At 34.0% G+C, this 23,588-nt stretch overlaps 1 protein-coding gene across 1 annotated transcript in view; it reads right to left on the bottom strand.

The window, feature by feature from the left end:
- Positions 1-20,181, bottom strand: part of LOC125101003 (cadherin-10) — a 173,303-nt gene extending 153,122 nt beyond the window's left edge. Inside the window, exon 1 of the mRNA XM_047731594.1 lies at positions 19,875-20,181. The gene's annotated coding sequence lies outside the window, so the exon portion shown is untranslated. The remainder of the gene's footprint in view (positions 1-19,874) is intronic.
- Between the last annotated feature and the right edge of the window lie 3,407 nt (positions 20,182-23,588).

The raw sequence follows: 23,588 nt of genomic DNA on the forward strand, positions 1-23,588 counted from the left end.
TGAATTAATTTCCTGTAGTCAAGATAAGATTTCCAAACCACCAATATCACAACATGATTAGATTTACTGAACTCTCTCTGAAGGTGTGCTCTCTTTGAATGTTGGGATTAAATCTTTACCTGTAGCAAGAGCTGTCTGGTCTGAAATACACACACACATATATTCACAAATCCACAGACATGAAAATATATCAAAGGCTCTTTTTCTACCAGACATGCACTCTAGATTTTGGTACACAGAAGGCTCTCTTTTGAAACATCTGAGTTTCTTGGTGTTAGAAATCTATGAGCTTTTCTAGTCATGAAGTCCATCCCATTTTAAAATGTTAATCTTAGCTGTAAAAAAAAAAGTATCACCATTATATATCACTCTCACTTAGTAATTGTGATTTGCAACTACTAAATATCAAGAGATAATTCTGGATTTGTCATGGGCTTTTACATGGAGTTGTGTTCTCTTATAATTCCTGCTGTTACGTTGATGTAAATGACTTGCAGAATACTGTTACTGGAACTACTGGAATGTGTAAAAACTAAGCAAGAGAGCTTTTTTTTTTTTGTAAAATGACAAACATTTGTACTTATAACACAAAAAGTAGCAATTGCAAAGAAAAATGATATAATTAATAGCATTCGAATTAATACCAATTTTATGGAACAGATTATTTTGGTTCCCAAAATCCAATTGATTGAATATGAATATGGCACAAAGAATTAAAATGGGAATTGTTCAGAGATAGAATATATAGAACAAAGTAAGTTCTTGGTTTACATTCTTCTATGTGGCAAAACTTTCAAATTATTCACATAGCAATTTACACCAAATAGCATTTCCAATGCAATACATTTACAGATCACTTGGCAAAACTCATAAGATTTATAATACTTCCACCTCTGTTCTTTTTTCAGGAACTTAAAAGAAGCATGAAAGTAACAATGAGCACAATGGAGAAGTGGGGTCCTGGAATAACATATGTTACAAGATAGTTATTCACCTTCAATATATGATTCTATTAAATATATCCATACTATCCTATGAAAGCTCATGGTTTTCAAAATTCGTATAACCTAAATCTGGTTTAAGAAACACTGGTTTATGTCACAATCTCAACATGGTTTCTAATGATTATTCTTTATAGAAATATAAAATTCCTCTTATGGTTGGAGCCACATGGGAAAAAACAATGTTATTGGGTGTTTTCCTGGTGATAACTGTTGAATTTATTAAAGCTCAGTAAGTAGTGTCTGTATGTACATTCACTTATCCGGATTTTTTTTCCTTTGTATTAAGAGACAAGGAGTGAGTCAATTTATGTTACAAAGATGAGTTTAAGGGTTTAGAATCTTTCATGTCTCTTTTGCTCAGTAAGCTTTATGATGATTGACAAGTTGTTTTTTTTTAATTAAATACTGTTTTGAAAAGTAACTCATATTCGTAACACTTTCTAATAAAACAATATACAATGTATTAATTAATGTACAATGTACAGGGGTGCCTGAGTGGCTCAGTAGTTAAGTGTCTGCCTTCAGCTCAGGTCATGATCCAGGGTCCTGGGATCAAGTCCCCAACTGCTCAGCAGGAGGCCTGCTAGTCCCTCTCCCACTCCCCCTCTTTTGTTTCCTCTCTCACTGTTTCTCTCTCTGTCAAATTAAAAAAAAAAATGTACAATTTACAATTGAAGATGGTTCTCTAACTGTAGACACATGAATCCCTTACCCCATACCTAGAGGCAACCACTGTGGCTATTTTTCTTTCTACTTCAAAAATATTCTATGGTCAGAAACCTCAGTATAGGCCTTATTTCTCTAGTAAGAGGCGTTAAAAACTAGTATGTTAAGAGAATGGCATGACATCCATGAGAAATTTATGGCTACTTTTTAGGTTAGATGTTTTAGCAAAACTTTTCATACCTACTTTTCCTTCTCTTCATCGCTCATAAATCTTGATAACTCAATTGTACTTACTAATAAAGCAGTACCAAAAATATGGCACATTTGTTATACTTTTACATGCTAAACCCCACTCATTTTTAGGCCAATTTTCTCTCATTGAAAAGGAAACAACAAAAATAGTCATGGTAGATAGAAGTTTTACAAAAAATAAAATAGGAGTAGGAAAAAATAGGTCATACATTTTCTCTGTCAACTATGCATACATGTAAACATGAAGTAGATGGTGAGAACAGAATGACCATATTATTAGAGTTTTCATTCTGGCTCTCTCACATACTACCTTTGGGATTTGTGAAAGTCATCTAACCTTTCTATGCCTTGGTTCTCTCCTTTGAAAAATGGAGATAATATTTTTCATCTCTTTAATGATGATTAAGAAACACCCTAGATATAAATCACTATGAACAATGTCTGGCACTTACAAAATTCTCAGTAAGTGACAGTTATCATTATTACGAGGATTATCAGTATTCGGCCATTTGCTTTAACACTTTTTAACAACAGATCTAGCGTCTCCTACAAATAATCAGTGTTAGTAAAAGCGCAATGATAGCTTTAATTATTATGTAAAGAATATGTCCTGTGTGCACTATGCCTTATAACAGTAGCATATTACATGTGTTACCTCAGTTAACTGTAAGAAATAAATAAGGCCATGAAATCGATCTTGTCTGAGTTTCCATTTTAGAGTGAGGAAAACCTTAACTACTTTTAGAGCATGGTAGAAATAACACAGGGATGGGAATTTTAAGACATAAGTTCTACTTTGTATTTTGCCAATAACTGTCTATCAGATTAAGAACAAGTTGTTTTGGGGCGCCTGGGTGGCTCAGTGGGTTAAAGCCTCTGCCTTCAGCTCCAGTCATGATCCCAGGGTCCTGGGATTCACACATCCAATTCTCTGCTCAGCAGGGGGCCTGCTTCCTCCTCTCTCTCTGCCTGCCTCTCTGCCTACTTGTGATCTCTGTCTGTCAAATAAATAAATAAAATCTTTAAAAAAAAAAAAAAGAACAAGTTGTTTTCTTTTCTTTTCTTTTTTTTTAAGATTTTATTTATTTATTTGATCATGACCCAAGCCAAAGGCAGAGGCTTTAACCCACTGAGCCACCCAGGCGCCCCAACAAGTTGTTTTCTGAAGAGAAACACATACACACACACAAATGGTCCTCAAATGCAGCAGAATTTTTAAAAAGCTATCAGCACATCAAAGATGTTAACTCATTACTGTCACATGAGTAGTTTTAATAGCATTGGAACACCAGATCCCGTCAGCACACACAGACTGGAGAAACTTATACTTCCGTCAGTGGTAGAAGGCGCTAAACAGTAATCAAGCCATAAAGAACTACATACGAAGTGGAGAAAATCACAGACGCCATGTGGTAACCCAGAGCATGCGTGTGTTCAAGAGCACATACAAGAAAAGTGCTGGTGGTGGAGAACGGGCAGATAGACTTGGACATACTCTTTAACAGCAAAATTCCATTGGCACTACCAGGTTGGCTTAGCTCAGGGAACACTTTCTGGTTGACTTTGAGGCATTTAATTGATATTAACACCACTATACGAGGCATGCAAAATGCCAAGAATAACAGTTGATTATTTTTTAAGCCTCATTTGTCCTAATGAATTCAGGATAAAACAACACCTTTTTTTAAAGAGATTTAAAATAGTACGTCTTTTGTGAACTTTTTAATCATGTCTGAACCCCTTAACTTGTTTGCAAGTTTCTTTATACACATAGTATTCTCAGCATCAACCCAGCTTTGTTCCTTAGCAACCAGCCATTTTTCCATATTCGTTCCTGTTTTCACTCATAGTGATAAAAATCTTGAAGTGACTGCCCTTTGCATATTTCCTATACATCCTCCAAGTAGAGGTCAAATTACAAACCTATCTCCCCCATTACTTCAACTTTCGAAATTATACTAATGATTCCTAATACTTGGTAGTTTAGAGTCATTTTAATGCTTAATTATATATGACCAAGTATTGCCTGTGCTACTTTGTTTCTCAATAACATACTATGTCTCTTATTTTTTCTATTATATTTATCTCAGTTATAACACAAGGCTCTGTAAGGTGCTTAAAACAATAAATGGCTATAAAGAAAGAATCAATTAAAACAAATCAAATAAAAGTGTGTATATTTCTAAATGAGTACTATCCCCTTCGATGTGGTTAGTTTCAAGAAAAAAAATACTTGTTATTTTCAAAGTATTTATGAAACTTTCCCTTTTAAAACCAATTTTGTCATCCGTTTATGGGCTCAGACATAAAAACACCACAGTATTTTCTAGTTACATTTATCTGGTGTGCACATTCAAATTATTCAGCAAGAATTTTAAAATACAAAAAGCCATACCATAAGTCCAAAAATTCTGATGCAATAGGTCTGGGATGGGGTCAGTTGTGCATATTGAATGAATAAGATAATCAGTTTGAGAAAAAAAAAAAAAACTGCTTTAGAGTTCTTGCTTCCAAAAGAGAAAGTTGCCTGTGATTAAAGCAAAGATAGTGACTACTGTCCACTGGAAAGGACATCTTCAATGCATCTTCAATGAGTTAGTCTTTCAGTTACTGGTAGTATATTGATCTTTAAATTATGATCCGTAATACATGTTCTACTTTTCTGATGCATGAATTTCCTTATCACACATTTGCTGCTATGTGGGAGTTACTGAGCTCAGTGCTGGTGTTGTGGATAAAAATGAAAATGATCCTGGTTTTAAAAAAGTAATTATATATAAAAAAGAAGGAAGTCATATACAAAAAAAAAAATAAAATAAAATAACTCAAGGCAGATGATGGCCCATGGTAACAAAGAAGTGTAAACAAAGAGTTAAGACTTTTCTAAAAGCTAGGGAGACTTTCTAGCAGGAGAACTGAAAGAGCCTCTCGAGAAAAAAGTATCATTTGGAGCCTACCTAAATGTGAGAGTTTTAATAAGGAGAACCTTGGGGCAGAGTGGCAATATAAATAAAGCCAGAGTGATGGAAACTAATAATAATTAAATAATATATAGGACAAGGAGAGATCTAGAACTGAGAGTTGTCAATTTGTCTGTATTAATGAAACAAACTATTAAGTGAGGGCAGGTGGGGCATGGAGAAGGACCTACAATGATTTAAAAGAAGAGAGAAATAGATCAGGTTAGATTAAAGAATTTGGACTTCACCCTGCAAACAGTAATAAGGTTGATAATATTTACTAGGAATTTATAATTGCAAAACAAATCTCCCAGTGTTTTACAAAGTTCAGTTACATTTAAACCTTTTAGTAGGTTTAAGAAGTAGCCATCATTGTCCCATGTTCTAGACGAGGACACTGAGCCTTAGCTAGTTAAATACCTTGGCCAAGATTCACACGTTGTTTGGTGGCAGAGGTGAAACCATGGAGTGAGAACTCCCAACTCTGGAGTGAGAATAATTTACCACTCCTAGTAGTATCTGTCAAAATGGAAATGTGCAGGAAAATTTTTAAGCTAATGAGTGACACAGCTTTATGGGTTCAGTTTTAATCTTCATCTCTGAAGGAAGCCTTTCTTAGACTCTAAGATTGGGATATGCCCTCCTCTTTAACTTCATGGTACCCTGTGCTTATACTGTTTCTGGCAAGTATCAGACCATATTGTAATCTCTGTTTTGCTTATCTCCTGGAAAATATCAGAAAGCATTTGAGGTTAGAAATTTGAATATTACTTATTTTCCATCACATCTTGGTACCCAATTTATTGCCTTCTTTACAATGAAAAATCAATAAGTAACTGAATAATTATATGAAAAATGAATTAAGAAAAATATACTTTAGGAACGATTAAAGCAGGGAGAGAGAAATCACCTAGGAGGTTTGGATTTGCACATACTCATGTCTCTTATTTCATTAGTTTCACCTTTAATAACCAATTAAATAATGAATCATAATAATGAAATAACACCTTTCAAGTTCCCCTTCATCTCCTCCATGATTAAATTGCCATGTTCCCTCATCTACATTCCCCTAAAACCTCATTTATCCTACCAGCGAAACACTAAATAATTATAACTGTGTTTACCTTTTTGTTTTTTAAGATTTATTTACTTATTTTATATATAGAGAAAGCACAGGGTGGGAGCAGGGTACAGGGAGAGAGAGTCTTAAGCAGTCTCTGCCTAGAGTGCAGAGCCCAACATGGGGGCTCAGTCTCAGGACCCTGAGATCACAACCTGAGCTAGAACCCGAGTAAGATGCTTAACCAACTGCACCACCCAAGCACCCCTGTATTTACCTTTAAATGTTGCTTTCTCCTACTGTATTTCATCTCATTGAGGAAAGGACCAAATTATAACTGTTACCTAAGTTCCTAGCAAACTCTACAAAACATATTAAAAACTCTAAAAAATATATATGGTTGAACGGAGGAGGAAAGATGTAATTTGAACCTCTTCGGTAGCATTGAGTTGGAATCAGAAAAATGATCAATTTTATAATTTTATAGGGTTAGAATTTAAAAGATTAATCAAATAATCATATTGGGGGAGGAGAATTAAAATGTACAAACAATGCATTTTTAGTCCTAAGTAAAAATGATAGAATATTCAAATATGGTCTTAGGAATGATGGTTAATGATGGACATCTCTCTTATCACTTGAGGCTAACTAGGTATGCTATGTTTTAAACTAAAACTGAGAAGGAACTAGAAGTTTTTTAACTCAAAGTGTTTGGGGTTGTTTCTGAGTTTCTACTCACCAGGGCAAGTGTTTTTAATAAGTTTCTCTCCATATTTATGACTGTCTGCTTACCATCCATTCTGCAAAAAAAACTTTGCCCAAAGCAATAGCCCTAAATGTGAGAATGATGTCATCAAAAGGTTTCATCTAAACTTTAAACATTTCTAAACCCTTAAACACAATATTTAAATTTCTCTCTCCCTTTTGGAGTTGAAATACTTTATATGTTTGTTTGAAATAATACAGTGTGCAGCAGAAAAAAAATAAAAACGAGCCCTAGCAGTCTTTTGAGAATAAAAGCAAATCAACAGTAATACCTCTTAGAATAGAAGCACTTCTGTTGACAGAGGGAATATAGCTTAATGGGAAGCAAGGTAATCTTTGTTTTCAGTCAGACTATCGGGCTGTGCATGAGAAATAACATGCCCCGACCACTTGTTTTACATTAAGAGGCAACCTGGTGTGTTCAAAATTGAGACAGAAAACTATTTGCTCTATAAAAGTGAACACCTTATGGCTTTCACACAGAACGTGGCAATAATCATCATAAGATTTTTTTGTAATTTTATGAGTTTATCTTCAGTTCCCAGTGAATTCTATTCTTTTAATTGAAGTCAATCATCCCACCTACCCAAAGAGAGACAATTCAGGAGCTGATCACATTGTGGGGTGTAATTGGGATTAAGCTAACCCATGTCCAGTCTTGGAACTGAAGTTTTAGTCAGGTGACAACGACGACAACGACGACGATGATGAAGATATGCTGATGAACAGTGTTATTTCAGGACGGTAACATAAATGTGCCCAGTGGTACGGACAAATAGAGAAATAGAGATAACTATAGATATAGTTCTAGACATAGAAATAAATCAAAGGAAATTTTTTCCTCATCTTTTGCTATGGGCAATGAGTGAAGAAAATTTATTCTAATCAAATTTCTTTATTTTTACCTGTAGAGAATAAATTAAACAATGAGGAGTAAAACCATATAAGGGATGACTGTTCCAGATTTTAAAATCTAGAAGAGCTTATTTTTAGTTTCTGGAAAAGAATTTTATTGTTTTGTTCTTAAGTGTAGGTATTTCATTGTAAATAAGAGATGTGGTAACTGTGAGTCCTGCTCTGATGCAAGTATGTTATTTGGTTAATTTAAAAAGAAGAAGAAGAAGAAGAAGAAAACAGTAAAAAAGGTTTGATGTTTGGAGGTTAGGTTATGCCTCACAAAGTAAAAATTATTCTAGTATTTATGGAAAAATGAATGCAAACAAATTTGTCTTCCTAAACTTTCAATGAGCTCAACTGAAAAGCACATTCAGTAATGGTCATTTGTTTGCTTTTCATGCCATCTGCATATTTACATTTAAGTTTTGCAATAACAGAGCCCTTGATTTCTTTGTGATGTACACCAGAAGATGTTAGAAGACACTTTGCTTGAGAAAGTTGAACATTTAAGCAGTCATTCGGGTTGAGTTGAAGCTACACAACAAAATATATTTTAAGTTAAAAATTGTATCTTGCTTCAAAAGTCTTGTTTAAAATATTTTGTTTAGATTTTATAAAATAATAACCCTTACATGTACATATACATGTAAAAATTAAATTGAATTCATCGAAAAAGATCCATTTTTAATGCTATTTCTTAGCCCTTAAGTTCACATTGATTTCAATGTTTCCAAGTGTTTAGTTGGAAAAGAACCTGAAACCAGAGTATTCCCTAATATGTTATGATATGACCACAAGGTGGCTCCAAAGACCGCAGATTATTATTTTACCACTTAAAAGGTGAGTAGAATTTTACCAGAAATATTAGCAATAATTTACCCTATAAATGGGACAATACTTCAGAAATATAAACTCATTTCAACCTTCTAATTAATTTTTTGAAGTACAATTGATAGTATTTTAAAATGCAGCTATTCAAAACAACACATCAAATGGTTTAAAACCTTGAAGAATTTGAAGAATTTTGAAGGGAAATAATTATTTAGCCTGCATAATTAATTATTCAACAACATCTCTTTTGTTTAGGCTTTTATAATTAATTTTGCCTTTAATTTTGCATAATTTGATTCTCACCTGATTTCCAGCTAAATGAAAATACCTGCAAGTTAATGAACTTTTTCTCTAACATAAAGAATTTTAAAAATAAAGAGAAATCCTATCTAATTTTTAATCTTTGGAAGGCTTAATTCTAAAAGTACATGATTTGAGAAAATGTAGTAAACTAAAATATCTAATAATAACATATTTTAAGTTAGACATCTTAATCAGCCATAAGATTAAATCACTTAGCCAAATATTATAATAAAATTGGGGGGAAAATGAATGCTATTAAATAATCACAGCATATAATAAAGATGACATAAGAAGACAGTGAATTTGATTAGATAAATAAATAAATATGTAATAAATATAAATCTACAGCTATGACAAAAATGACTAACTTTATTATGTTCAGAGAATTATATCTGTTGGCTAAGTTTTGTAGTCTCTACGATAACTCACCTCTCCTTCACATGTGGTTGGATAATAAAGTACTAAGTATATTCATTCAATATGTGAACTTCTAAAATATGTATATTAATTAGTCCTGGGTTATAAATAAAATTTAAAAAATGAAAACTGTGATATAATGCTGGATTTTAAAAATGAAGTTTTAGAATGAAAGATATTTATGGACTAACAGAAATATGTATTTTTATGACCTTAATGTTTTGGTTTGTTTCTGTAACATAAAATTCATTTCAGATGCTTTTTAAATTGCCATATAGAGCCCCAAGACATGAAGGGAAAAAAGTGACTTTAAATTGATCTTCATACCACCTTAAATATGAAGGATGAAAAGAAAGAATTATCTAAATAAAACCTGTTAAAATTTCCACATTTTGCTGAAGATTCTACATCTTCATCAGACAGTTTCTGGAACCTAGTGTAAGAAAGCGGTAGTCCACTGACCTTTCAGCTTGTAATACAGACTGCAGAATTATTCTCGAGATTTATGAGTATCCAAACTTTAATGGGATTATTTCTATAATACACTACCTCTGTTCATCATTCTTGTTCTAATTCTCATTACTCTGACCTCAAGAAGGAGAATCTGTGAAAAGAACCATTACTACAATGTATTCAGAAATGGTTCATGTTTCACCTGAGTGAGTTTATGTGGCTTATGGAACTCACAATTGTAAGTCTCTATCTTTCTAATGCTTTTTCCCTCCTCTGTCCCCTTTTTAGGTCCTTAACATCATTTTCAAAATTCATATCCATTAATTCCCTAGTTCATGCAATTACTATATGTAATTCTGAGAATGTAATTCAAGTTTTCTGGTTACACTCTTTCTTTATGCAGCCAACATTTTCATAATCAGTAGGGGATGAGCATAACAGTTATATAACAGTTATATACTGAGCCCTTGTCACTTACCGCAGTAGATCATATGAGCCCTTTCGAATTCTAACCATGGATAAACTGTCTTTGGAAATTATATGATTCAAATTCCCATTTCACAAACAAACAAAAAAAAATTGAAATAAAGAGTTTGTGATGTTATCAGTAGAATTAGTGACAGAATCTGACCTAAAACAACAAGAACTTTCCATTCAAGCACAAAATTACTATTATATGGTATAAGTTAAAATTTTTTAAAATTTTGAAAAATTGGTAGCCCAAAGTCATATTGTATGCTATTTCAAAATAAAGCACCTTCAATATTAATTTTAAAAAGCATAGGTCCAGGGCGCCTGGGTGGCTCAGTGGGTTAAAAAGCATAGGTCCAGAGCACTTGGGTATTTCAGTTGGTTAAGACTCTGCCTTTGGCTCCAGTCAAGATCCTAGGATCCTGAGATGTAGTCCCAGCAGCTGGCTCCCCACCCAGTGGGGAGTCTGCTTCTCCCTCTCCTTTTGCCCCTCCCACCCCCGCTTGTGCTCTCTCTCTCTCTCTCCCTCCTCTCTCTCAAATTAAATCTTTAAAAATTTTTTCAAAAAAAAAGCATAGATCACATGAATTTATATATAGTAATAGTAATACCAATAAAAATAATAGGTAACAATAACGTGTAGCACTAGAACACCTATTTTCAGGCGTATTGTATTTTACATTTATAATTTCTAAAAATCATAACAAATGCACTATTATGTAAGTACAATTCTTCACCTCATTTTCCAGATGAAAAACTATCTGGAATATTAAATATTAAATACATATTAAGTGACAGGATTTGAAGCCAGACAGCTTGGTGCCACCCTCCACACTTTTATTCATCAAAGAAATTCTAGGAAAGGCACTCTTGCCAGTCTTACCATTCCAAGAAAGGCAATCTCGATGCATCTGGCATCTTGCCTTATGAATGCGTAGGCTCTCTATTATATATAACCTTCATCAGGTGTCCTCACAAAAACAGAATACCGTATCAGGAAAACTTTTTCTCAGAGTGACCAAGTTGCAAACTCAATGGCTTCCATGACAGTGAGTATTTTAATTAGTTGAGGGGATGTGAGAGCTTCTGTTAACAATTTTCAGCAATAGATTTTGGGGGTCTACTTGGTCTTCAGTTACAACCTTTTTATTAGGCTTCTTGTCTGCGATGCACATATTGGTCTCAAATTTGAGTCCTTGATGCAAGATGACAATTGGCTACCGCCAAAAGGAAGTAAAACATACATCACCAGGGGCACCTGGGTGGCTCAGTGAGTTAAAGCCTCTGCCTTCAGCTCAGGCCATGATCTCAGGGTCCTGGGATCAAGCCCCGCATCCGGCTCTCTGCTTGGCGGGGAGCCTGCTTCCCCGTCTCTCTCTGCCTGCCTCTCTGCCTACTTGTGATCTGTCTGTCAAATGAATAAATAAAATCTTAAAAAAAAAAAAAAAACAAAAAAACCATACATCACCAGCCAAGAGGGCGGCTCCTAACTGAAACACCAATTCAGAATCCACTGAATGAATCTGAGGGTACACAAAAATGGATCTTGAACTAATCTAATGCATTCTGACATTTTCTTGAAAGATACCATGTGGATCTGAATACAATTTTTTTTTAAAATAGGTGAATTAGAGCTCCATATTATTCATTTTAAAAGTGTGCAGTACTACTCTACTCATCTTTCTTACCAAAACTGGGCAATAATTACAAATCATGTGTTTATTCATCTCATGCCTCACTATAGCAGAGGTTTTATTTGTTTTAGTTGGGTTTCTCTCTCTCTCTCTCTCTCTCTCTCTCCTTGTGTGTATCTCTGGATGCTTGCAGTGTGTCTGGCTTATGGTAGGGACTTAAAGAATATGTGCCAAATGGAGGAATGAGAGAATGAATGAATTAAGCCAGATACTGAGAGGTTTTTTCCAGTGATTTAAATAACAGAAAATCAAAACTGAAGATTTTGTGTTAGGTGGAGAAATGGGTGAATGCCTAAATGATGTTCTGGTACCTAATTCATTGCTATTCTATGAAAATTGAAATATTTAAAACATATCTGTCTAATATTTCTTAATATTTACTGTGAGTATATTTATCGTGACTAGGTTACATTCGAACCACCTCTCCTCAAGGACAAGATTTGCACTGGATTCATCTTTATATCTCTAGATGTGGCACTAAGGGTCCGGCTCATAGAAACTTCCTCCAAAATGAATAAAATCAGTCAGAAGCTGAGGGAAAATTGAACAGGGTATTGTTTAGATTCCAAGAAACTATTTAAATTTATAAAGATGAAAATGAAAAATATAACATGCAAAAAAATATGGTAGCCTAAAACCAAAGAGAGTTAAATTAATGATTGCGAACTTCAGATAACCATGGTACTTCACCTGCTGCCACAACTAAAAATTGACAATTCTCACAAGGATTATTTTGAGGACAATGGTTTATATCGGACATCTTAGTTGGCTTCTACAAAGGACAAGGCTCTTCTAATTCACACATTTTTTTTTTTTAACCTTGAACCTGCCCAGAAATGAGTTTGATACAGATCCCACCTACAAAATGAAGTGAACTGATGTCTTTGCTCTGAAGTCAAGATTATGTACTGGATGCCAAGTACAGGTTGTACACCTAACAGTCACATGGCTTTGTCCTAAAAAAGAAAACACTGTTTCCCCCCAGTTTGTTCAAATTTCATATTCTGATGGACACTAATCCAATTCTAAGGAAAAAAAAAAGTTTAGTTAAGAAATGATCCATTGTAACTTAGATTGTAAGGCTAATTCATTTCCCCAGCATTTATTTATTTTTTAGTATTGGAAAGAATATTTGTGTCTATTCCCAAGATAGTGAATTTTTACAAATTAATTTTCAAAATGTAGAAATAACTAGGTATTAAATGTGGAAAATTTGGGCATAAATTTTAAAAGGCATAGTAGCTAGAACAGAAGACATTCTTAGACAATATGGAGAGTTCTCATATTTTTACTTGCATCCACCCAGAAAGTTTTATGTCTGTAAGAAAAAAAAAATCCTCCTTTGTTTCATAGAGACATTCTATAGAAAATCTCCACTCTTAACTTCAGTGGGAATACACACACACACACACACACACACACACACACACACACACACACACACAATTATACACATGCACACACATGAAGAAAAAGTCAAGGAGAAAGAGGGAAGAGTGCCTCTAGATCCATGCCTGTATTTAGGATGCTATGTTGAACAAATCTCCAAAAAAATAGCTGAAGCCTTGGAGAAGGAATTGATCAAGAAATAAAGACTTTCCATAGGTTTTTATTTATAGGCAAAGGCTTTTACAGCAGTACCCATTTATCTGCTGGAAATACATTCTAAGACCCCCAGTGGATGGCTGAAACTGCAGGCGGTAGCAAACCATACATAAAGTTCTTTTTTTTTTCTGATACATACATATTTGTGATAAAGTCCAATTTATATAGGCACATTAAGAGATTAACACTGAATAATAAAATAGGACAATTGTAACAATATACTATAATAAAAGTTACATGAATGTGGTCTCTCTCTCTCTCAAAATATGGGTACTAATCCTTCTTCTCAAGATAATGTGAGGTGATAAAATGCCCATGTGATGGGATGAAATGAGGTGAATGATGTAAGCACTGTGTCACAGCATGAGGCCACTAGTGACCTTGTGAGGATATGTCAGAAAGAGGATCATCTGCTTTCAGATGACAGTGGACTATGGGTAACTGAAGCTGTGGAAAGCAAAACCATGGATAAGGAGGACCACTGTCCTCAAACTTAGGAAACTAGATGTAGAGAGGAATAAATGTGCATGTTGGTGGTTTTCTCTCTTCACAGACTAAACATCAAAAAGTCACTCTGGTGACAAAATACTGTTCAAGACGACAGAGAAAGAACAACCTCCAACTTACCATGATTTAGGAAGAAATCCAAAAAGGAAAAAAAAAGAAAGAAAAGAAGAAAATTTTACACTTGATTAAGCTAATGTTTAGTCATTGTGTACTTAATTTTTGCTTATTTGATTTAATAAGTCAACATATATTATTTTATTCCAATGGCTTCTTCCCTTTTCTTTAAAAGCACAGCAAATAAATACTATACTGTTGGTATTAAACGTAGAGTGATTCATATTATTTATATTTAAACCAATGAATTAGAGGTAGTAAAATTTGAATATTCTAGTTTATTTAAAGCAAATATTTAAAATAAAATAATAAATATATTCTACATTTAGATTTACATGGTAAATACAAAATCAGTAAAGTCCCTCAGATAGTATAAATATATTCAAATCTACCTAAATAAAACATTAATAATTTAAAATTAATTCTTGTAAGTTAATTTATCCAGAAATATTATGTCCTTCATCTAAATTTGAAGTATGATTCAAGAATTATGGAAACATTCATTACTTTTAGAAATCCCAGAAGTTACCATGGTTTCAAATGGAGTTGATTTAACTTGGTTTTACTGGGTGTAGAGTTACATACAAAAGGCGAATCAGTTACATTTTAAAAATTTATATTAGCATTATGCAAAAAAGTTCTCAATAACCTAGGCAAATACATTGATTATCTTTGATCTACTCATATAACCATGTCAAATTTCAACTTTGAGTCTTGTATTTGTTAGTACTGTGTGAACATTGCAGAGAATTACCAGAATAACCCAAGTTAAGAAACCTACTTTACTCAATTTATTGATTATTTTAATTTTCCATATATTCTGCTTAACTTGATTATGGTTACAGGTTATGTCTCCCAAATTTTCTACTGAAAATGAGAAGGAGCGATGCTAGTTCTTTACAATATCTACAATAGATGTTTGCTCATTATGTATCAATTTACATTCTTACATTACAAACTGGCAATATTTGCATCATGCAACAAAGAAGAATCAACATGTCTAATGAAAGACTGCTTCCTGGAAAGTGCAATTTATGTTTAATTTATTTTTAAAACCAGGACTGTCAAATTATCTCAATATCTTCTGTTACAGTAAATCAACAAAGATTCCCAATCAATAAACCAAGGTACTGAACATAATAACTCATGTCTATGCACTCCACATTCTGATACTTTGGAGAAGTCATTCCATTAATAAATGCTGAATTTCCCATACTTTGCTTGCTAGTGCAGTAAGCTACATTGATGCCAATTTCAATTCCTTAAAAGCCTAGGTGTTAGAACATCTAAAAGAATTGCTTTTGTTTTAAAGGACATGAACCAGCCAACTGAACTGTCATACACTTTATGCTATAATGCAAAGAATAATGTAATAAATCAAATGTAGAATGTGATTGATGATAGAATACTGGCTATAAAAACCACAAGATTTAGAGAAATATTATTTCATATAGGGTAATATTTTTTAAAAAGCATATGGAACACTCATTCAAGGACCTTGGTAATTGCCATAAATAAAGGAGGGGATGGAGGGGAGGGAGACAGAGAGAGGGGGAAAAGGGAGGGGGTATGAGAGAGAGAAAGAGAGAGAGAGTGCACTGCAAAATTTCTGAGCATCAGCAGGGCTCTGAAGTGCTTAGACATGTCATTTAATGCTGAATTCCTTGTTGTGAAGCAATGTTGTATTATACCTTGTAGCCTATTGCTAAATTCTGTCCTGAAGTCAAAATGTTACTCAACTTTATGTATTTGTGCATCATGGAGAGTATGGAGAATCAAGGCTGCTTTCCAAAAGAAGGGGGAGCATATAGAGAGCACATGGTTTGGTAAAGTGCTCTATAATGTTACTGACAAACTCTCTACTACATCCCTCTGCTACCAGGGATTGTTCTATGAGGGCATTTCAACTCCCAAAGGCAGTCATTATTTTCAAGAAATGTTCTGAGTCCTTAAAATGAGGTAAAATCTAATTTTATTTTATTCACTCTTACTCAATTTCCAGTTTCCCCTTTCTTTAAATCCACCACCAATGTGGTAATGTTTAACAAACATCTCTTAGTACTGGAGAGGTTAGATCATCACATGCACTTCAAGAGAAAAATGGGATAAAAATATAAAGACATTTGTGAAAACATAGCATCTTTATTCTTTAAAAGATCAAGTTACTTTTTTTTGGCAAGAAGTTGCATTGATAGTAAAGAGTTAAGTGAAAGTTATTTTGAAACAATTTTTTTACGAAACTCTCAGGTTATTTAACTGATCAATGTTAATATAACATTAAGGATAATGCATTCCCAGCAATCTGCAACTTTAATGTGATAGATGCTTTCTTACAATGTTTGCCTTTTGAGTTAGTTGAAGTGAGCAGTGACAAAGGAGGTATGGCAAAGGCAAAAATGGCCTCATGCTTTAGATATCCTTATGAAAGACAACACAACTAGATTTGAAAGGGCTCCAAGTCTCATACTGAAATGTCAAGTGAAGTGAGGCTGCTGTTTAGCAAGAAAGGAAGAAGTGAAGAGAGGTGACCCTGAGCTGATATTGTTATCTTAGAAAACAGGCACTCCTTTTTGATTGAAATTTTCTCGTTCTTAGGCGTGAAAAAAAGAAATCTATAATTTTGAGTATTGAACTTGTTAGAGATAAAAGCAGGGAATGTTATATTAGTGCTCTGTGGACATAACCCAATTGCTTCAACTAGAAAAAAAAAAAGGCAGATTTAAAAATGTTTAAATTTAGGGCATTTCTTTCTACCTGCATATTTCAAATTATTTTAATTATGACAAAAGAAAATTTTCTCAGTGAACTCACTGGTCTGAACAAAGTGTCAAGAAAGGGAAAATATATTTTCCTATGTTTGCTTTCATTTCTCAAATATGTGTTCATGATGATATTCCTTGGGCTCTGATTTCCTTTTCAAAATAGTCATAAGAGGGACCATATATACTTAGTACAATGCTTCGTCAAATCACCATTGTTCAGTATAAGCCTAACAAGAATGAGGGCACCGTTCTTGCTACTTGGTTTTTAACTTCAGCCTATTTCAGACATGACTGCTAAATATAATATGGTTAGTAAAGTGGCTTTTCTGAAACCCTAACCAGATAATATTTTAGGTTAAACAAAACTAGAGTTTTCAAACATAGACCTGAAGTTTGGAGGTCAAATCTCTGCATAAAATTACTTATGGTTGATACAAATAATGCTTATATTTCTCTGCTCATACTTTGTTACTTTATTTCAGTATTTTACAAGCATTTCTAATGTGGCAACAGTATTAGAATGCAATTTGCATAGTCGAAATCACAATGTATTATGGCTGGTGCTTTTAAAACCCAAGGGATAGACTGGAGATAGTTGGGTTTATATCCATGAGTTGTATTAATTGCTTACTATACAACACTCTTACTGATAATAACACTTAACAAAAATATGGTTCACTTTGCTGCTGAATCAGCATCATTGCTGCTAATGCTGTTCGTGTGCTGCAGCCTAGCGGAATGATTTGGTATAAAAATGACATATTCCAGGAGGACACAGTGTTATCACTTGCTGCAAAGTAGGTTAAGACATAGAAAAGAAGTCATATGTCCAAAAATCCCTTAGATAATATATACTCTGCCTCAGTTATTTGTTTATACGAGAAATTAAGTGAAGATCATGAAATGAATCCTAGAGCCTGAACAGGGTTCATATATTTTGGAATTAACCTTTCAGTTTCAAGTATACTCTTTCAAGAAAAAAAAAAAAATCATACCTCTTTCATATTATACTACTTTCTTAATAATGTGCCAGAAATTTATATCTCCCTAGGTAGAAAAATCAATTTTCTATCCTTTTTTTTCTTTTTTAAAGAAAAATCTCCATATAGTAAAAAATATATATATATATAATAGTGTAAAATTAAATTGAATACCTGTCTAGTACTGGTATCACCAAATAGCTAGTTTTTATAAACATCTGGGAATATCACCTAAAGCACCATTCAGGTACTAGGGAATTTAACCACTGACCTCACATACATGCATATGTATGTGGATGCTATACACACTATATGTTCCTTCCTATTCTCCTGGCTTCCCCCCTCCACTCTCCTCCACAAGACATATAAGTGCACGGAATTCTATTCTTTGATTGGAGTCAGGGAAGGCATATGCATTCACCAGGAAAGTCAATTTGTTAGTAACAAGTATTTGAAACCAAAAAAGTATCTGATTTCATGAAAACAGACATTGACTCATACTTTAATAACAGCTGGAAAAAAAAGTGAAAACAAATGAAAGAAGCATTTCTTTATGTTTTTATCATCAGAATGGATTCGGATTTGAAGGGTCTCTAAGACAGAGACACATTCTGCTTATATGTGTGTCCTCCCCCCGCCCCATAAACTACTATTTCCTTATGCATACACACTGAATACATATGTGCCTCATTTACTACCCCGCAGGGAACAGGGACAAGGTGGATGATTTATGCAACTTATTTACCTACTTCTCTATGACACAACCTCTTCCTTTTTTCTTCATCTCTTTAACTAAAAATGAACCTAGAGCTCTTGTCAATGACATAATGTTTTCATGAAAGTTCTACTAATTAAAAATCCTCACCATACCAGACCTAAAAAAATGAGCACACTCTTGCCAAGTGTTATTCACCACAGAGAAGCTCTTGTAGCTACATTTTAAAGAAGGATAGAGAGGGGGATGGTGTAGAGGGAAAAAGTCTACTAACATATGCATTGAAGTATAACAGTTGTCAGCATCAGAGGGACAGATGATTTTTAATATAGATCCTTTAAGAAAAAAGAAGAAGAATAATGCATTTCCCAGCAGCTGAGAGTAATGGATGTGCAGTTTTGGATAACAGAAGCTTTTACTGGAATGAAGAACCACTATTATAGGAAAGAGGTTTCTGTTTTTTGTTGTTTTTTTTTTTTAAGCAAAAGATGATAGGTCAGTTTTAAAATGATGTTTGTCTTTGATTGCACCTGTAGACCCCCCTCCCCTTTTTAATGATAAGGAGGTGGTAGGTTTTTATTATAGCGACGTAAAAACACTTTCAGATTACTGCTTTTGCCCATACTTACAGTGTTATCAGTAGTTACTTGTTGGGGACATGCATTTGGACTTGCAATGTGCTGCATTAATTTAACACCACATAAAATATGGATTTTATTGCAGCAGAGACAATAAATGCTGCAATTGCTGACTACATGCATTTAGACCCCTTCGTCCCCTTTCCCCTCTCACTTCTGACTCAGATACACAATGTGAATGTAAGAATTATGCCTCTTCTATTTCTGATGAATGCCAATCTATTTTATTTATGTAGATGCTTAGTGGCCATTGACAGTTTCAAAGAATCTGTCTTCTGCCTGTCATTTCTCTTTATATTGAACGTACGATGAACTATGACCAGAAATAAGTGCAGAGTGGATCCATTCATATGGAATGCAAAGTAATGTTAGATGATGCTAGAGTTCACAGCAACAAGGTTACCTCTTCAACTGATTTTTAAAATAAAGACGAACAAGTATAAGCATGACAAATTACACTCCATGATATATTTTTGGCATTTGTTCAGAGAGAATGAATTCACAAACTCTAATATCATGACCCACTGTTGAGCATAATATATAATTTATCTAGTTTTACATTACCTCTTAGAGATATTCAAAGCAGTTGTTTCTAGAATCTAATATAGAGAGTTTTATGCTTATTGATTTCTTCATGTGTTAAAGATAATTATTTGGAAATAATTGTTAAATACAACTTAAAAACAAACATTTCCCATCCCCCAGGGAAAGAAAATAAAAGACCTTAAGGGGGTTAGGGGGGGAGAAAGGGGGGGGGGTTGAGAGATGAAGTCTTCCTACCTTTTTTATCAGCTTCTGGATAACGGAAGTTGGTTCCAGCCAAAATCACCCTGGAGAAATTGTCACTACGTCCCCTTTTTGTTTGTTTTCGGCTGTTATTTTCTATCACTGATGCTACTTCAATCTAACTCAAGCTTTCTCTCAGCATCACTTTCAACTCTGGACGGCAGGGAACCGAAGAACACGGGGGCGAGCTCTCTCTGATTGGCTTTCATTCAGGGCTTCTGATTAAGGGGGGAAAAAAGGAGAGGAGGGGGAAAAAGCCCTTCCTCACCCGGAGAGAAAGGTTCTGCTGATAGAGCGGCAGTACTCGCCATGGGAAGGTTAGAGACTGGGGAAGTGCTGGCTTTTGCTAGCACACAGCTATTTGCAAGTGAATGCGAAGGGGAGGGCGCATCCGAGACGAGGGCTGGGGATGAAAGGCTTCCCCTCCCCCGCAGGGCAGAAAGACTCTCTGTTTCGAGGCTAAGGTAATCAACCCAATCTAATCCGGCTGCGTCCCTAACGCAATCTCAGGAACTGGACCGCTGCTTGCAATTCTTCTTTAATAGACACTTCTTCTTCTGACATATATATTCCTGCACCATCCTTACACCAGACTACTGAAATACAAGTATTAACGGAGTGCCAAGTCACGTTGCAGCCAGATCTGATACGTTACCAGAGTGATTTGGGTGGAGGTTTATGATTTTTATTTATTTTTGCTTGCAGTGAACTTTCTTTTTTGATTCCCCAAATACCTTATTTTTATTACTTATTGCCATACGAGATCATACCTTACTGATCGTTTTGGAATGTCTGTGAGGCAGTCCTGTCTCCTTAATCTTATATGCATTGCATTTTTATATTCTGCAGATAAAATATTTTATTCATAACTTAAATATGCAATTAATGCCATTAAAATCTTTAGACTTTGGACTTGTCACAGTCTCCTTTATATATATGCATATATATGTATATATGCATATATATATCCATATATTTTTTTTTCTCAGAAATTTGAGTTTCATGCCCAAATGTGTGTGGAGGTAGATGTAAATACATCTGGGTGATTCTATTTATTTATCAACCATCTAATTTATTTATCAACCATCTAATTGTCCATTTCTCTGTTCTTCTATCTCTACATTAAGTTATATTCGGTCAAAACCTTACCAAAGGATGTCAGTATAGCTCCAGAAAATAAAGAACACCTTTCTATTTTTCTGGCTACATGTAGATTTGTCTTTAAAGTGAATACATTTTTCACACATACAATGAAATAATATATTATAAAATAATTTTAAAACTCGAGGAGGAATGAAGGTAATCTTGTCTGGCAAGACTCTAATAAGAACAGATAATACTGCTCAGAAATGTTAAATGACTTGCTTAAGATGACAGTGCTAACTAGTGAAAGAGTTAAAACTACAATGAGTTGATAATTTACATTTACATAAATATAAAACATACATATTTACATATATTTTTAATTCCAGTTTAGTACTGTTTCTGAGATGTCATACCACATCCTAAGTACATATTTGATTAGTACATCAGTAGCTTCTTTATATAGTCAGCATGATGAGAAAGAAAGAAACTCAATCTGGGGGCAGCAGAGAACAGGAGGGAGATATTAAATTATATTTCAAAAAAGTTTTAATATGCCAAATGTTATTATATGACCCATGTCCCCAACTAGTTTTATATTTTAAAATAACAAATATTCCTGCTCAACAAAATAATAGAGGAGAAACAGACTTTTAGAAACTCTTGATTTCACAGATGAGAGCACAAGAATCTAGAAAATTGTAATATGTGTAACAATAGAGTTAGGATTCTTCAATTTATCTCTGGATTGCTTACCCGTAGTTTTTTTTTTTTTTCTTTTTCTTCAACAGAGTGCCCTAAGTTTAGAGTCAGCTAAAGAAATAAATAAGCAAATAAGTATTCCATTTTTCTCCTGCAATGTCTTTGTTAATATACATTAATATACATGTGTGTTTGATGTACTATTGCCATGGACATATTAAAGTTGGTTTCAAGAGAAATTATAGAATCTCATATTCTCTATATGTTATACAGTGTTTGATTAAACGTAGGGGTGCTGGTGTGTACGTACATGATGGCCTTTTACTAGATTAACTATTTTGTATATTTGTTGTTAGTTTCAAGATAAATGGTTGCATGATGTGAGGAGCTGTTTGGATTACATTTAAATGGATCTAGTTTAAAAATTAACCAAAGGCTGAGATCAGATGTGAAATGCTATTTTATTCATGAAAATACATGATGTGATGATGTATTCCTAAAATAATCACTTCTTAACAAGATGGAAGTTTGTTCTTCTCTTAAAAAAATCTCTGAGTTGATATCATTGTGGTGCTCTGGGTAGTCATCAGAAACTCGGGTTTCTTCTGTTTTTATGCCTAAATAATCTTAGGAGTTGAACTCATATATATGATCCAAGAGAGGTGACCACCACATCTGCTTTATAGAAAGAGGTATAAAACGAAGAAGGAAAGGATGCCCTCTTATGTTGGATTCTTCTATGATTTCATTGGCTGGAAACAAGATAGTTGGCCACAAATTTGTTGTGAGAGGAACTTGGAAATGCAGTATCTTTTCTGGAAAGCCATATGCCCAGCTAATTATCGAAATATCTCTGATATTATCAGAGAAGGAGGTAACAGAATTGGATACAAATAGCGACAATGCCACCATATCAATGTATCTTATAGTAGTTTATTTTCTGGATTTCTGGAGAAAAAAATGAAAATGTTATTCTTGTCTAAAATTAAAATTTGTTGGGGCATCTGGATGTCTCAGTCATTAAGTGCTTTCAGCTCAGGTCATGATCCCAGGGTCCTCGGATAGAGCGTTGCATAGGGCCCCTGCTTGGCAGGAAGCCTGGTTCTCCCTCTCCAACTCCCCCTGCTTGTGTTCCCTCTCTCACTGTGTCTCTCTGTCAAATAAATAAACACAATCTTTTAAATAAATAAGTAAATAAATGCAATTAAAATTTGTCATGATATTGGAGAATGGTATCTGCAAAAATGATTGTAATAATATTTTAAAACTTTAAAATATGAAACAATGGTTTTGCCTGGTATTGCATTTTGTTTTAAGACCAGGTAATGTATTTGGTAAATGATAAGCAAGACAACTATGTATTCCAAAATTCAGAAGTTATAGATATAAAAAAGAGAAAGAGCATTCAAACTATGAATGGATTAAAATGATGGGATTGGGAGGGAGACAAACCATAAGTGACTCTTCATCTCACAAAACAAACTGAGGGTTGATGGGGGGAGGGGGGTTGGGAGAGGGGGGTGGGGTGATGGACATTGGGGAGGGTATGTGCTATGGTGAGTGCTGTGAAGTGTGTAAACCTGGCGATTCACAGACCTGTACCCCTGGGGACAAAAATATATGTTTAAAATAAATAAATTAATTAAATTAAATTAAAAAAAAACTTATCCCATTTTACTTATTGCAGTCCTTTTATTTTTTTTAATGCATTCTTTTAAAAAGAGAGACTCATATGCTACCTTATTGAATATAAGCTTTAGTAATAAAAATTAAAATACAGAACAGAGCATTACCTAAAAATTAAAACCTTTGATAAGGAGTTCTGTTTTATTAACTATAATTCTTCAATTCCTTCTTTTTTTCACTCTGTAAATGGGTTAACTTGGGATTCTGCTAATTTCTCTCTTTCTTTTGTATTTTTCT

This window comes from Lutra lutra, chromosome 5 (assembly GCF_902655055.1).
Source record: "Lutra lutra chromosome 5, mLutLut1.2, whole genome shotgun sequence".
Lineage (NCBI taxonomy): Eukaryota > Metazoa > Chordata > Mammalia > Carnivora > Mustelidae > Lutra > Lutra lutra.